The 17,069-nt window shown below is 36.9% G+C and overlaps 1 long non-coding RNA gene across 5 annotated transcripts; it reads right to left on the bottom strand.

Annotated features, from left to right (window-relative positions):
* Positions 1–11,645: 11,645 nt before the first annotated feature.
* Positions 11,646–16,386, bottom strand: LOC149270023 (uncharacterized). Of its 5 annotated transcripts, none has more exons than XR_016269224.1 (4): positions 14,356–14,887; positions 13,505–14,034; positions 11,976–13,380; positions 11,675–11,879 (listed from the first exon to the last, which is right to left on the bottom strand). It is a non-coding gene; the product is annotated as an uncharacterized LOC149270023 (long non-coding RNA). The 5 variants fall into 5 exon arrangements; XR_016269223.1 differs by having other exon boundaries at positions 11,676–11,879; positions 14,121–14,886; XR_016269220.1 differs by having other exon boundaries at positions 11,646–11,879; positions 13,505–14,897.
* Positions 16,387–17,069: the final 683 nt, after the last annotated feature.

The raw sequence follows: 17,069 nt of genomic DNA, 5'->3' as shown, positions 1-17,069 counted from the left end.
TTTGTGGGGTCTGCCACGCCTCCTTCTCCCTGTTACATACATTTCAACAAAACCATTATACCCTGATTTCCCATTTTCAATGGGTTCAGGGTATAACAAGTAAGAAAGCTCTAGTCGAGACTGCTCGACTACGAGATCCCCTGAACCCTTGGAGCAATAGATATTTCAATAATTTTTCGCGTCTTTCAGCTTACACAAGAAACACGCACACACACACACACAGGCATACATACACACACACGCATACAGACACACATACACACACACACACGCATACATACACAAACACATACACACACACATACACATACACACACACATACACAAACACATACACACACATACACAAACACATACACACACAAGCACCTACGCATAAACACGCATGGGCTGCAGTGTGCGCTTACTATGAGAACTTAATTGTTTAATAACTTTTTTTATGGACGTACGATCTTCATGAAACTTTCAGATTATGATTATAACATGGATATGCATGTAATTGCCAAAGCACAAGTCTCTAGTATTTGAAATACGCTTTTTACAAAAGTGAGGGTGAGGGGGTGAATTTAAGGGTGGGGGGTAAATGTTAACAAAAACCGAAATTGTATAAATTGCATATAAGCATACATTAAAAATTTGGAGACTCTAGCAATAAAGGTGTAGAAGATATAATTTTATAACTGGTTTTCGATAAGGTTTTTTATCGATAAAAAAAGATCGGGATGAGTTATCGAATTTTAATGATAAACTTGATATGCGCGCTGTAATTACGGACATTCTAAAAAAAATTTGAAGTCTCTAGCTCTTATATCTTCTGAAATCGACGCGTTCATACATACGGACAGACGGACAGACGGACAGACGGACAGACGGACGGACGGACAGACGGACAGACGGACAGACGGACAGACGGACAGACAGACGGACAGGGCCAAATCAACTCAGCTCGTCACCCTGATCAAGAATATATATACTTTGTGGGGTCTGCCACGCCTCCTTCTCCCTGTTACATACATTTCAACAAAACCATTATACCCTGATTTCCCATTTTCAATGGGTTCAGGGTATAACAAGTAAGAAAGCTCTAGTCGAGACTGCTCGACTACGAGATCCCCTGAACCCTTGGAGCAATAGATATTTCAATAATTTTTCGCGTCTTTCAGCTTACACAAGAAACACGCACACACACACACACAGGCATACATACACACACACGCATACAGACACACATACACACACACACACGCATACATACACAAACACATACACACACACATACACATACACACACACATACACAAACACATACACACACATACACAAACACATACACACACAAGCACCTACGCATAAACACGCATGGGCTGCAGTGTGCGCTTACTATGAGAACTTAATTGTTTAATAACTTTTTTTATGGACGTACGATCTTCATGAAACTTTCAGATTATGATTATAACATGGATATGCATGTAATTGCCAAAGCACAAGTCTCTAGTATTTGAAATACGCTTTTTACAAAAGTGAGGGTGAGGGGGTGAATTTAAGGGTGGGGGGTAAATGTTAACAAAAACCGAAATTGTATAAATTGCATATAAGCATACATTAAAAATTTGGAGACTCTAGCAATAAAGGTGTAGAAGATATAATTTTATAACTGGTTTTCGATAAGGTTTTTTATCGATAAAAAAAGATCGGGATGAGTTATCGAATTTTAATGATAAACTTGATATGCGCGCTGTAATTACGGACATTCTAAAAAAAATTTGAAGTCTCTAGCTCTTATATCTTCTGAAATCGACGCGTTCATACATACGGACAGACGGACAGACGGACAGACGGACAGACGGACAGACGGACAGACGGACAGACAGACGGACAGGGCCAAATCAACTCAGCTCGTCACCCTGATCAAGAATATATATACTTTGTGGGGTCTGCCACGCCTCCTTCTCCCTGTTACATACATTTCAACAAAACCATTATACCCTGATTTCCCATTGAAAATGGGTTCAGGGTATAAAAAAAAAAAAGACAAGAAATTTCAGCATAAAAAGACTGTTAGAAATGTATACATGTATGTATTGATCAGTGATCAGTACCCTTATTTGTGTGTGTAGTAACGTCACAAATGCTGCTAAGACAGAGAGAGAGAGAGAGAGAGAGAGAGAGAGAGAGAGAGAGAGAGAGAGAGAAGGTACAATGCCGACTTCACAAAAATATTTATATATATATTTTACTCTTTCTGGTAAAAAAAAAATATTTTGTACTCTTTCTGGTTAAGGCGCCCTCCGAATATAGCGACGTAAAATCGACGGTAATCTTCAAATATTCGTAGAAAACGCAACAGTAGCTGAGAAGTTCATTGCTTCTAAGGAGCTCCAAATATCTTGTGAATATCACAAAAATCTAAATTACTGCAATGGCACAGTATTAGCCCCATTCCTTAACAACGTCACAAATGATAAAATACTTAAAGAACTTAAGTCTCAAGGAGTTGGTGATGTATACAAATACATCAAACTCATTGATGGTAAAACCATCCCGTCATCCCGTCAATTTGTATAATCTTCCCCCAAAAATGCAAATTTCATGGCAACAGCAGTTTGCGACCCATGTGGACTACCAGTTCACAAGCCAACTCAGTGCATTCGCACTTTCTGCGTGAACTGTAATGGAGAGCACGCAGCTAGCAGCAAAGACTGTCAAAAATTTAAAGAAGCGCAAGAAATAATAAAAATAAAAGCAACAGATAAATGCACCATGTACGAAGCCAAAACGAAGTACTACAAACAATGCACACAGACACCGACAATTACGAATAAACATTTTCAGAAATAGCCGCTAAATTAACACCGCAAAAGAAAACGACAAAAATCTTACCATCCACCTCCAATAAAGAAAATAATTCTAAAGACCAAATAAAAACCAGAAGCACACCCGAAAAACCCTTTGACTTCACAAACACAAAATATACAAAACAAACGCCGGAATATAGCATACACAAACCAAATAAACAAACACTCAACACAACGAAACGCAACGAAAATCACAAAGACAAGATTACATCAAGCGACTCAGAGACAGGCATAGACATCACTTACTTAAGAAGTAAATGCAAGACGAACAACCAAAATCACTCAAAGCTCTCTGATACGGACAGTATCATAGAGGACGTTGAGTTATAATAAGACATCTCAAAGCTCCCAAAGCTCGCTCTCTTTCTCGTTCTTGTTCTCTGCGAAAGCCTATATTGATTTACTGTATTAAAGCGCAACTTCGCTAGACGAGAAGAAGAGCGAGCAAGAGAGAGATTATAAAATTAACACAAAAATCAAAACAAAACCGATTAACAGAACCCATTCACTCACATAATGACAAAAATATTACAATGTGACATAAATGGATATGAACACAAATACCATAATCTCTCTCTATTAATAAAAAAAAAAACACTAAACCCACATACATATAATTGCTCTACAAGAAACCCATATAACCGATTCCAGCCAAAAAATTCCAATACCAAACCAATTTTCGCTTTATCAAAAGAATGATATGAATTTGTCAGCTCCTAAAGCCAACAGAGGAGTAGCTCTCCTAATATCAAGTAATTTACAACATAGAATAGTAGATCACCAGTCCAACTTCTTAGCAACATGTGCCGAAATACAAGCTAAATCACCGTTTGTAATAATAACCATTTATCTTTCTCCTACGGACAAGTTCACAGAGCAAGACCTCCCCAACCTGATAGACAGTTTTAATAGGCCAGTTTTATTGCTAGAAGTCTTTAACGCGTGGCATTCTCTCTGGGGATCACCCTCAAACAATCCAAGAGGAACAAGTAAGAAAGCTCTAGTCGAGACTGCTCGACTACGAGATCCCCTGAACCCTTGGAGTAATAGCTATTTCAATCATTTTTCGCGTCATTTACGAACATTAAAAAAAAAAATTTGAAGTCTCTAGCTCTTATATCTTCGGAAATCGACGTGTTCAAGCATACGGACAGACGGACAGACGGACAGGGCCGAATCAACTCAGCTCGTCGCCCTGATCAAGAATATATATACTTTGTGGGCCACGCCTCCTTCTCCCTGTTACATATATTTCAACAAAACCATTATACCCCGATTTCCCATTGAAAATGAGTTGAGGGTATAACAAGTAAGAAGGCTCCAGTCGAGACTGCTCGACTAGAAGATACCCTGAACCCTCCAAGCTGATATTCTAATCATTCTGGACTTCTTTTATGCACACATACATACACATGCACTTATAAGCACGCGCTATGCTAACTGCGCAGTAAGCAGCGGCTGTGCTTGGGCTGCGCTGCTGTGTGGGCAATATTATGAGAATTTATTTGTTGAATAATTTCTTTTGTAGACGTATGATCTTAATGAAACTTTTAGAACGTAATCATAATGTTCAAATGTGTGCACATTCCAAAGCACAAGTCTCTAGTACTAGAGTATGCATGCCAAATTTCAAATCTCTAGCTCTTATATCTTCTGAGATCCTTTTGCTCATACGGATGGACGGACGGACAGACGGACAGGGCTATATCGACTCAGCTCGTCATCCTGATCAAGAATATATATACTTTATGGGGTCTGCGATGATTCCTTCTGCCTGTTACATACTTTTAACAAAACCATTATACCCTGATTTCCCATCTTCAATGGGTTCAGGGTAGTGCTGCAAAAGAATCGATATTCCGTGATATCGATATTCACGATATTTTCAGAGAAAAAGATCGATAAAAACGATATATCGAACACTTCTTTTAAATGTTAATTTTCTTGCTTAGAATCTATTATAATATTTATATTAATTATGACTTCTTAATGGATAAAATGGCAACCATTTCAAGATTAAAATAAAAGCAACAGCATCAAACAAAAACAAATTTATTCAACCGAACAAAGTCGTATAGCAAATTATTTTTCATTAACTTAAGCCTAAAACAGCAATTCATTAAAGCTTAAATTCACTATGCTCCTTAAAATTATATTATAATAATAACAAAAACCATTGCCTCCATGCCAGTTTGAAAAAAAAAAGAAATTAAGACAAAACCCATTGGTTTTTATTTTAAAAAAATTAGTTTGTTTACTGTTTCCGGTTTTAATGACGCGCTTCTGGAATTAGCAATCATTCCAGCTTTGCTAAACATCCTCTCGCTCTCAGAGGACGTTGCCTCATATTTTTATACCCTGAACCCATTTTCAATGGGAAATCAGGGTATAATGGTTTTGTTGAAATGTATGTAACAGGGAGAAGGAGGCGTGGCAGACCCCACAAAGTATATATATTCTTGATCAGGGCGACGAGCTGAGTTGATTTGGCCCTGTCCGTCTGTCCGTATGTATGAACGCGTCGATTTCAGAAGATATAAGAGCTAGAGACTTCAAATTTATGTCCGTAATTAAATGTCCGTAATTACAGCGCGCATATCAAGTTTATCATTAAAAATCGATAACTCATCCCGATCTTTTTTTATCGATAAAAAACCTTATCGAAAACCAGTTATAAAATTATATCTTCTACACCTTTATTGCTAGAGTCTCCAAATTTTTAATGTATGCTTATATGCAATTTATACAATTTCGGTTTTTGTTAAAATTTACCCCCCACCTCTAAATTCACCCCCTCACCCTCACTTTTGTAAAAAGCGTATTTCAAATACTAGAGACTTGTGCTTTGCCAATTACATGCATATCCATGTTATAATCATAATCTGAAAGTTTCATGAAGATCGTACGTCCAGTTATTAAGCAATTAAGTTCTCATAGTAAGCGCTCACTGCCGCCCATGCGTGTTTATGCTTGTGTGTGTATATGTATGTAAATATTTGTGTATGTGTGTGTGTATGCGTTTGTGTGTGTATGCGTGTGTGTGTATGTATGCCTGTGTGTGCGTACGTGCGTGTGTGTGTGTGTGTGCGTGTTTCTTGTGTAAGCTGAAAGACGGGAAAAATTATTAAAATATCTATTGCTCCAAGGGTTCAGGGGATCTCGTAGTCGAGCAGTCTCGACTAGAGCTTTCTTACTTGTTTTTATTTACGAAGTGCAAAATGCTACCGGACTTGGGTGCCAATTCACTCTCTTGCAGCGATGGATGCATGCGTGTTAAGTGATTTTTAAGGCTTGTGGTATTTCCACTTGTTTTGCAGACCTTAAAGCAATTTCTGCACACCGCACAACCATCCTTTCCTTTTTCAAAATATTTCCACACTTCGGATTTTTTTGGGGCTCCCACGGTCTTATTTTCTTCATCGGAGTCAACCCTCGCCGCGCCTAAAACACACAAGCTATGATTCCAAGCTTTTCCAATAGGATATATCAATTGTACTTACGTTTTCTTCCCAAAAACTGATCCATTTTTTTTCTTTCTATTGCAATTAAATTAAATCAATCAGTTTGTATTTGCAGCACTAGTTCAGGGTATAAAAAAAAAAAACAAAAAAAAACAAAAAACACGTCCCTGCTCTGCAGCATACTGCTGGCCCCCACCGGGCGTGGACGACTGAAGAAATGCCGTAGCTGCTGTCCTTTACATATGGCAACTTCCACTCAAAGCCACAGTCGCGCTCAAATGTTGAGCCTGGCGCTAGGTAGGGATCAGTGCAATTGAGTAGTTTTAATTAAACGATCTTCTATGGTTCATCTTCATCCCTTTCCTTTTGAAGACACACGAACAGATACATAGGCAAACAAAGAAGGATAGGTAAATTTTTTTGGCGTTACTTTATTAATCTGTTTTTTAGCTAGATATAACCATTGATAATATTGCAATTAGTATTTGCTTATATCGGCACGATAGCTCCCTCATTATCATTGTTATCTCGTAATATGCTATAGAATTTTATTGGCTGATTATATTTAAGTGAGAATAGAACCATTACCGATATTATCCAAACGATTATGATTATCTATCGAGGCTTAGCAGTTGCTTAACTTATTTGCAACTCTAATGCTTGCTTTTTTAGTTAATCCAATGGTTAGCTTTGTGTTGGCAGGCACAGCCACAGCGCATTAAATTGAATATCTATTTATACCCTAAACCCATTTTCAATGGGAAATCGGGGTGTAATGGTTTTGTTGAATTGTATGTAACAGGCAGAAGGAGGCATGGCAGACCCCACAAAGTATATATATTCTTGATCAGGGCGATGAGCTGAGTTGATTTAGCCTTTCTGTCTTTCTGTCCGTCCGTCCGTCTGTCCGTCTGTCAGTATGTTTGAATGCGTCGATTTCAGAAGATACAAGAGCTAGAGACCTAATTTTTTTTAAATGGCCGTGTATACCACGCGGATGTCGAGTTTTGCTTTAAAAATAGATAACTCCTTCCGATATTTTTTATCGATAAAAAGTCTTATCGAAAATCAGTTATAAAATTATATCTCCTACAACTTTAAAGCTAAAGTCTCAAAATTTTTAATGTAGATTTATAAGCAATTTATACGATTTCGGTTTATGTTAAAATTTACCCCCCACCCCTATATCCAACAACTCACCCACATATTTGTAAAAGGCGTATTTCAAATACTAGAGACTAGTGCTGTGGCAAATACTTGTATATTCGTGTTATGATCATAATCTGAAAGTGAAGATCGTATGACCACAGTTATTAAACAATTAAGTTCTCATAGCCAGCGCACACTGCAGCCCATGCGTGTTTAGGCGTGGCAGCTTGTGTGTGTGTATGTGTGTGTGTGTATGTGTGAATGTATGTGTGTGTGACGTGTAAGTGGAAAGACGCGAGAAATTATTGAAATAGCTGTTGCTCGAAGTGTTCAGGGGATCTCGTAGTCGAGCAGTCTCGACTAGAGCTTTCTTACTTGTTTTATTTTTATTTATATTTTGGAAGCTTGTAAATACCAGAGCCCAGGCCCCTAACTACCGCCCACAAAAGGACAGTTTATCAGCGCAGTTAACCACACAAGCAGAGGGAGAGCTTATCAACTTTATAACAAGCACAGGCTAAACAAACTGCTGTGTACATGTGTGTGTATGTGTGGGTTTGTATGCGCATGGGTCTGTATGGGTGTGTTTATGTTAGTGCGCATATACATGCCCATAATTACCAGACACTTGAGCCACATGCTTAAATCCTTGCCTTTGAGCAAACAATTCCAGAAAATTATACAGCTCTCACTTACACTCTATCTCTATCTCTGTCTCATTCTCTCTGTCTATATCTCTCATACTAGCTATCCCTCTCCGTGGCCATATACAATTAGCCGCTGTCTGAGTCCATGTCTAACACATCTTGGCTCAACATACGTATTTATCCAAGGAGACAAACCCGAAATTAAGTATACGCCGCGTGCAAAAGTTTTCTATTGCTCAGAAGAAGGAAGAAGGACATCGATATTTAGGTAACGACCACGCTGGAGCTTGCTCTAGAGCAGTAACCGCATTTACTAGCCTCTCCAAATTGTAGCTCCCATGGGGGTTACGAAATATCCAAAAGCAAGAGCATAAAGAGCGAAGAGAACGCAGCAAGGCATAAAAAGCTGTATAGAATGTTGCAATCAGTTAATTTAAGTGCAGGCTCAAACCGGGCCAAAAGCTACAAACAAAAGTAATATAACACTGCCAAGTGACTGAAGATAATATACCCTGTTGACTATAATATAGCTTGTTCTGTATGCACAGGAGAGAAACAATGTGATAGACCTCGTAAACTATGTATAAATTCTTAAGCATCTCGATTACATTTTTCCATTTACCGTGAGCCGCACAAATATATCACTATTCTAAAAGTTATCGAATCGATATCTTATTATACCCCAGTTGTAGTGCTAATAAGCTATCATACTTTTCATTTACACCCATTTTATTTAATTTCAATCTCACAGTCCAGTATTAACAAGTAAGAAGGCTCCAGTCGAGACTGCTCGACTAGGAGATACCCTGAACCCTCCAAACTGATATTCTAATCATTCTGGACTTCTATTATGCACACATACATACACATGCACGTATAAGCACGCGCTCTGCAAACTGCGCAGCTAGCAGCGGCTGCGCTTGGGCTGCACTGCAGTGTGAGAATTTATTTGTTGAATAATTTCTTTTGTAGACATACGATCCTAATAAAACTTTTAGAGCGTAATCATGTAGCTAAAATGTGTGTCCATTCCAAAGCACAAGTCTCTAGTACTTGAAATGCGTTTTTTACAAATTTGGGGCGAAGGGGGCGTGGTATCCAAAATCTGTAAATTACAAAATCTTTGTATCTACTAACTTTATATACAACGCAAATTTGAAGTCTCCAGGTCTAAAAATGTTCAAATTAAGCTGAAAAAACAATGTCGATTTTTCGATTATTCTCGATAAAAAAGTTATCGGACGAGTTATCAAAAAAATAAAGCAAACTTGTACTGCCTATGGTATACACGAGTATGCATGCCAAATTTCAGCTCTCTAGCTCTTATATCTTCTGAGATCCTTTTGCTCATACGGACGGACGGACGGACGGACGGACGGACGGACGGACGGACAGACGGACAGGGCTATATCGACTCAGCTCGTCGTGCTGATCAAGAATATATATACTTTATGGGGTCTGCGATGATTCCTTCTGCCTGTTACATACTTTTCACAAAACCATTATACCCTGATTTCCCATTTTCAATGGGTTCAGGGTATAAAAATTTGAGGAATCTAAAATGTTTTTTAAGGAGCACTGATAAATTTCTGAATACATTAGAATAAGATTAATTTTAGCTTTTGCTATCAAAATAAGATATTAGAAATAATATTCGAATTGTTGACTATTTCGACTATTTCGTTAAGCTACCCTTTTCATGCACTTCACTACTTACAGGGCATACAAATCGCAAGCAAGGGCAGCCACGAGTGCCAACAACAACAAGAAATGGAAATTTCAATGTGCATACACACACACACGCACATAAAAATATATACGTATATATGTATATGTATATGTATATGTATATGTATATGTACATGTGCAGATATATAAACAAACACGCAGAACAGCAAGCGAGTTCTACGGGCTGCTAAACTGTGGGCAAAAACGACCAAAGGGGCGTGGCAGGGCGAAGGGTGAGCGCAGCGCTAGTGTGAGAGAGAACGGGTGGGGGATGGGCGCAGAAACTTGGGCCGGTTTTGCCTGCAGGGCAGACCAAGCGCAACTAAACGCACACACACACTCACACACACACAAAGGGACATACACACACGAAGGCACAAGTGGCTACTAATGCAAATAATTTACAAGTAGCAAATGTGGGCGGTGGGCGTGTAACGTGACAGACGCCGAGGCGAAATGTCGACAGCAATAACAACAACAGCAATAACAATAACAGCAAAAGCAACAACAAAAGCAAAACAAAAATAAAAATAAAATGGAAGAAAAATCAACGAGAAAAGCAGCAGCAGCAGTAGCAGCAAGAAGAAGACGAAGCAGGAGTCGGGAGGCAGAGGCAGGCAGGAGGCAGAAGAGGAGAATCAAGTAAAAGGACATTATGCGTCTTTTCACATTTGAGAAAAAGGACAAATTTGTAAGGACAAGTGTAAGCGAGGCGAAGCATGAGCACAGCCTCAGCCTCTGCCTCTGCCCTTATACATACACACACACACATACACGCACACAAACACATGTATATGTACACTCACATAACTGTTTGCAGGCCAGCTGCCTTTTCATGGCTTCGAGTGAAAATCAATGCGCTTAATTCGTGGAAAACAACAACAAAAAGTAGTTGAAAAAAAATTAAAAGCAGAAAATCGAAAAATGAAAATTGGAAAAACTACGGAAAAAAAACTATACCAGCTGCATATATTTAAGAGAGAAATAGAACTGCATTGATAAAAAGGCTAAAAAAGATATAAATATTTACATGATCCATAACTATTTGCTTAAAAAATATATATTTATATATAGCTGAAGATTGGTCAATAAATAATCAAGATTGCTTAAACGATTTGCGATCCTTAATATAACAGACATTGTAGATGTATTTTTTATTAAAAAAATCCTATGCATTAAAGCAATTTTTAGTCAAATAGAGAAAAATTTACAAGAAAAGTTATTACAAACCTGATGCTAAATAATTTTATGTGGCTCCAAAAAGTATGCTATACATATTTATATATGTTTATATAAAATATTTAGTACCCATCAAATAAAAAAGTCATTAATAAATTGCATAAAATATAGAATAAAAATGTAAAAGTAATAAACATATAACAAAGCGAAAGTCAGCTTAAACTCTTTTTTTTTAAATTAATATGAAATATTTTTTTTTTTTTTTTTTTTTTTTTTTTGTTAAACTCTAAATAAATAATACATAAAATTACAAATTATTATATGAAACTCGAATCCTATACTTTAATTTGCAACTTCCTTATTAATTTCATATTTTATAGTTTAATATCATTTAAAATAAATATATAGTAATATGGAAGAAATTCGCAAAATAAAAAATAAATTTAAATATATAAGCGAAATGGAATAGCTGAAAATAACTCAAAACTGAATAAATCACATTCAGTATTATTTATATTCCTTCATTTTTTTTTTTAAATTTAATTTAACAAATTTATGATTGATTTTCATTTATCAGACATCAATTTAAGTTTTCATTTACCTCTAAAATCTTTTAAGGTATTGTAAGGTAAGCTACTATAGCTAGCATCCAGGGTATCTCCATTTTGAGCACTCCTATTGCAACACTCTAGTAAAGCACTTCATACCGCTCTACCATATTTGTAACTGTATGTAATCCGGCATAACAATCTATTATAAGCACCTCGGCCCGTTGAACACATTCGTAGGTTGGAGCTGCTGCTAAAATTTCTGGATTGTATCATTTGTCTTGTTTCGAATGCTTCAGTAGTTTACATTGCCTGCATAGAATAATATGAGACTCAACAAAAGTTTAAAGAAAAAAAAAAAAAAAAAACAAAAAAAAAAAAAAAACAGTATATTTAAGGAAAACAAACCAAAAATTCTTTAACTTTAGCTGACTTTTCAGAATTTCTTTTCTTTCTTTTTGCGGCGACGGTGTCGGCGGTGGTCGGCGTTGGCGCGTGGAGGTAATTGAAGTGACGTTTATGAATGTCATCCGTCAAGCACTCAAGGACATTTACATACACACAAATACACACACACACACACAGAGGCGCACACACAGACACGCAGGGACATGCGTGGGGGCGTTTGGTTGCTTGACAGATGCGCGTTACACAGATTTTTTTCACCCTCGTTGTTGTTGTTCTTGTTGCTGTTGTTGTTGTATACCACACCAATACACACTGTGCAAACACACTCACACAGATAAACACAAACACACACACACTTTAAAGCACACAATGGCAAACACAAACTCAAGTCACATGGCGTATACGCCGCGTCGTCGTCTTGCACAGTGGACGAAATTTGCAAAAGTTACGATATAAAAAACAGGCATGACTTTGAAATAAATATGTACAATAGATATACATATGTATATGAAGATCCTGTGAAAGATTGATGAGATATTGAGATCTACTGGCAAAAAGTTGCCGCGAAGTCGGCTTAAGCGCCAAGGTTTTGCCAAAATCATTGAAATTGAAAATAATTAAAAAACGACAAACTTGATCAAATTCTTTTTCTATATAGGGTTTGTTTTAATTCAAATATATCAATTGTATATATATACAGTTTCTTCAATTGATCATAATGAAAATAAACAATAATTATAATATAACTAGCTGGCCCGGCAAACGTTGCATTGCCCTCTATATTAATTCTAGGTAAAAAATTGTTGAAAGCTATGTTGTTCAGGCTGGGATACACTGATAAATTTATTAATCGGATTTTCATTCAAGCACCTTGTTGTAAACGACATTCTTCGTTTTTTGGTCGGGTGCAAGAACAAATAATGCGGATCGTTTGCCAACACGTGAGCATGCCACGTACAATTGACCATGAGAAAAACACGCATTTTCTAGATTGAGGCCACAAATAGTCAAAGATTGGCCCTGTGACTTGTTGATCGTCATGGCGAAGGCAAGACGAAGCGGGAATTGAATTCGTTTAAATTCAAAGGGCATATCTGTTGAGCTCATCGGAATCCTAGGAATAAGAACTTCCTCATCTTTAAATTTTCCTTTGAGTATCAACGCGTGAATCACATTGCTCATCAGTTTTCTTATCACCAAACGCGTTCCATTGCACAGTTTTGGTTGGTTTAAATTTCTAAGCATGCAAATCATGGAGAATTGCTCTTTTCATAGCTGTGTTCATTTCTTGACGCCGGTCAAGTTGTTCTTCCATATTGCCCATGAAGTATATTTGCAAGAATTTTTGCTGTGCATCTTCAATAGGTTGCAATGATCCAATGCGATGGCAAATCTGGCCTTGAATCTTTAAATTCAAAGCCATAGTTATAGTTATATTTACAAACACTATTTACAGAAATCTAACAAACTACATTATTCAAAATTTTTTTTTGGCAGTCATAGAAAATAAAATTTTTAACGTAAATTACCTTAAATATCCGTCTCCAATATTTTCCGCCCCAAATTATGTCATTTGGAAACAGGCATTGTATTTTTGAGTGTTCGCTAGAAAATGTCGTGATTCTAGTGTTTCGCCATAAAGCAGGGAACGCAATGGCTATGGTGACCGCTAATGGCAATGTCACTTTACCACTAAGGCAGCACAAACCGGGCGTTTCACCAGCAAACTTCAATGCGCCACAATGCTAGCAAACAACGTCCATTGGACCAATGCAAACTAAACGATTCAAGCTGTAATCAATGGTGCAATCATATCGAAACGCTGCTCGATTCAAATCAATCCTTGAACCATTTCTTATTGCCATTTCACGGGCTGCCTCTCTTTGAGAAGCACGAATTAAGGCCCTTCTTCCCTGGGTACTAACGCGGAGCCTTTCTCGGGCGATTTCTCGCTCTTCGTCAGATAATTGACTCGCGCTATTCCGTTGCCTAATTGCATTATGGGTCCGCCGGGAAAGATTAGATCTTCTAGGACGCGGCATTTTTATTAATAGTAATACTGCCCTCGCACAAAACCATATAAAACAATCGAGAAATATAAATATAAATAATTTACACAAATTTATGTTTGAGACAAACAAATACCTGAACTTTCGAGATATTTAGCTTTTGTAAAAGTCCAAAAATACAATTTTTAATAATTAACTTTTTTTTTTTAATTTCGAATTTTGAATTTTGAATTTTTTATTTATTTTTGATTGTTAGGTTTTAATCTTTTGATTTTTTTTTTTTAATTTTTGCAGATTTTTGATTTGAAATATTTATAAAGTTTAAAAGTCCGAAAATATAAAAAGCCAAAAATACACTTTTTAATAATTACCTTTTTTTTTTTTAATTTCGAATTTTTAATTTTTTATTTATTTTTTGAACAGTCAGGTTTTAATCTTTTGATTTTTTGCAGATTTTTGATTTGAAATATTTTTCCTTTTGATTTGAAAATTTTTTTTTTTTTTTTTTTTTTTTTTTTTTTTTTTTTTTTGAATAGTCAGGTCTGCTCGAGGTCAGGAGACCGTAGACTGACTGACTACATTTGTTTATTTACTTCTACACTACTGTCAAAACTGTCACTGTTACCAAGCCTACTGGGTATAAAAAAAATTTGAACATTTGGGGAAAAAACCGCGTTTTTCAAGTATTCGGCAAATTTTTTCAGTATTTTTAAGACCCTATACTAAACTCGTTGCGGAGACAAATCCAACAAATCAAAAACCATGAAAATTGGTTCAGCCCAAATCAAGTTATAAGCATATAGAATCTGCATTTAGTTTTAGGTGTATTTTATACAATGTTGATTCGTTTTATATTGTGGATATCGAAAGTCGGTTGTGAATGTTTAGATCATATATTCAAGTTGTTTTTGGTAGAGGCAATGCAGAAATCTAGATTTTTTTTTTTTTTTTTTTTTTTTTTTTTTTGTATTTATGGAATTTAAATAAAATAAGAGATCCAAAAATTGAAACATCTTTATGCTAGAGCTATCTATGGAGTATATTTAAGAAAGTAGATCGGAGGGAGCTCATGCTCTGACTTTCTATTTATACAACACAAACGAGATTCGTCCCACAGTATCTTATTGGGCATTTTAGCTGCTCTTGTCAGAGTATGTGTGCATATATACATACATATATATATATAGATTTATATTTGTGTGGGAGGCATGCGTGTGCTTGTGTGTGTGTTTGTTTATGTGTGTGCGTAACAATTTAAAAATAAATACAAGAAACTAGCGCAGAACGTGGCGGCAATGGGTCGAATGAGCGCCTGCTGGGCATCAGAGAGGCAATCGGCGTGGCGGCGGATGCTACTGCCAACCGCGAGGGTAGAATGATAGATTGAAAAGGACTTGAATTGTGCTGAAAAGGAGCGTTCGCCCACCCGCACTCGCTGCCAATTTGGACAGTTTATTTGTTTGCCATGCGAATTGGACACGTTTGCGGATCCTTTCGCCGGTTCATATGTCATTGTCTAGTTTGTAGTTCCACACGCATCGCTTTCATCATTCAAATGATTTGCGCTTTCGCTTAGCTGTTTTCAAGCATCATTTCTACCTTTCGCCCCAACTGATGAGCCGTGCTCAAGCTGTGGACAGCAAATGAAGAGCAAATTTATTGAACAGACCAAATCGGATCAAATGGTTTTCTTTTAATGAGATAATTTTTTGATTCCAATCAGTCTGTCTCATTTGCTCTCATGTGTTCGCCTCAAACAGTTCGAGCAACCTGCGAGCTTCGCCTTGCATCTTCTCCTTTGGATGCGTGGCTTGCATATGTAGATGCCACAGTGCCACAGTGCAACGCAGTGGCAGCCCACTTGGCTTGTCTACTAATTAAAATGCATGCAATAACCTGAAGCCTTTGTTGCCACATTGTTGTTGTCGAGGTTGTTGCTGCTGTTGCTGTTGCTGTTGCACGTATGCGTAGAAGGACGCACATCGTTGACAATTTACACAAAGTGCTTAGACTTGTACTTGGGCCTGGCAACGGGCTGCATTTGCTTTTGCTTTTGCTATTAAGCACAATTTTTTTTTCTTAGTCGTTTTTGCCCCCAGCTGCCACGCCCCTGAGCCAAACTATTGATAGCTTTGTGAGCAACATTTTTAATTGTCTATCAACTTGTCTATTTTTAAGCCCGAACAAAAGGTGCAGCAGCAAAAATGTCCTTGTCGAGGATCTCAATTGGCCTCGCATGCATTTTTCATAAATATAATTTAAAGACCCAAACGCAGCAACTGTTGCTACTGCTGCTGCTGCTGTTGCTATTGAAACAACAGCAACAATTGCTGGCGCCGCTGCTGCTGTCGTGCCACGTGTTGCAGCAAAAAATTAATGCAAATTTGCATAATAAATAAACACAATCAAGTGCAGTGCACATTTTTGCGTGACTAACGCAAAGTACGGCGCATTGCAGGCTCATTTATGCAGTACCCTACACAAATCTGCGAAGGGTATACACCCTTCTGGCTTGAAAAAAACAAAACATGAAGAGCTATACAACCAAAATGAGGGCGTTGTTTAAAATTGGAAGAATGCTTAAAAGTACACAGGAATACTTAGACTTTATAAAAGTTGTAATATATTCTAATGGAACATTTCATAAAGCTTTTTCATATTATTAACAACATTTATTTTCTTACTTTTATTTTACTTTATTTTTATTTATAATTATAATCTTTTTTAATCTGTTAAATATAAAAAAAAAAATGGGTTGAATTCACATGATAAATTGGCTACGCTTTGAAAAGTTCGTAAAGCTCTCATCGATTTGGACTTTTATTGTATATAATAAAGCTCTGCTGAGTTTGGACTTGTATAATACGATATAACCTCAGAATATTTTATAATACAACCTTGACTCTGGTATGAAAAAAGTTAAGTTAAGGCTTTATAGATATGTAATATCCAGATATACATTTTTATGTCAGTCTCTAGAATAGTCATGCATCATATCTAAATATTTCATATATCCATAACTTGCCCAGGGTATTCGCTTGTCGACTATTTCTTAATGCTGCTATAAAAGTTTATTCAAATTTGA

The sequence above is a fragment of the Drosophila arizonae genome, chromosome 3 (assembly GCF_054131065.1).
Source record: "Drosophila arizonae isolate 15081-1271.41 chromosome 3, UAZ_ARI_1.0, whole genome shotgun sequence".
Lineage (NCBI taxonomy): Eukaryota > Metazoa > Arthropoda > Insecta > Diptera > Drosophilidae > Drosophila > Drosophila arizonae.
This window is presented reverse-complemented; position numbering and strand designations above follow the sequence as displayed.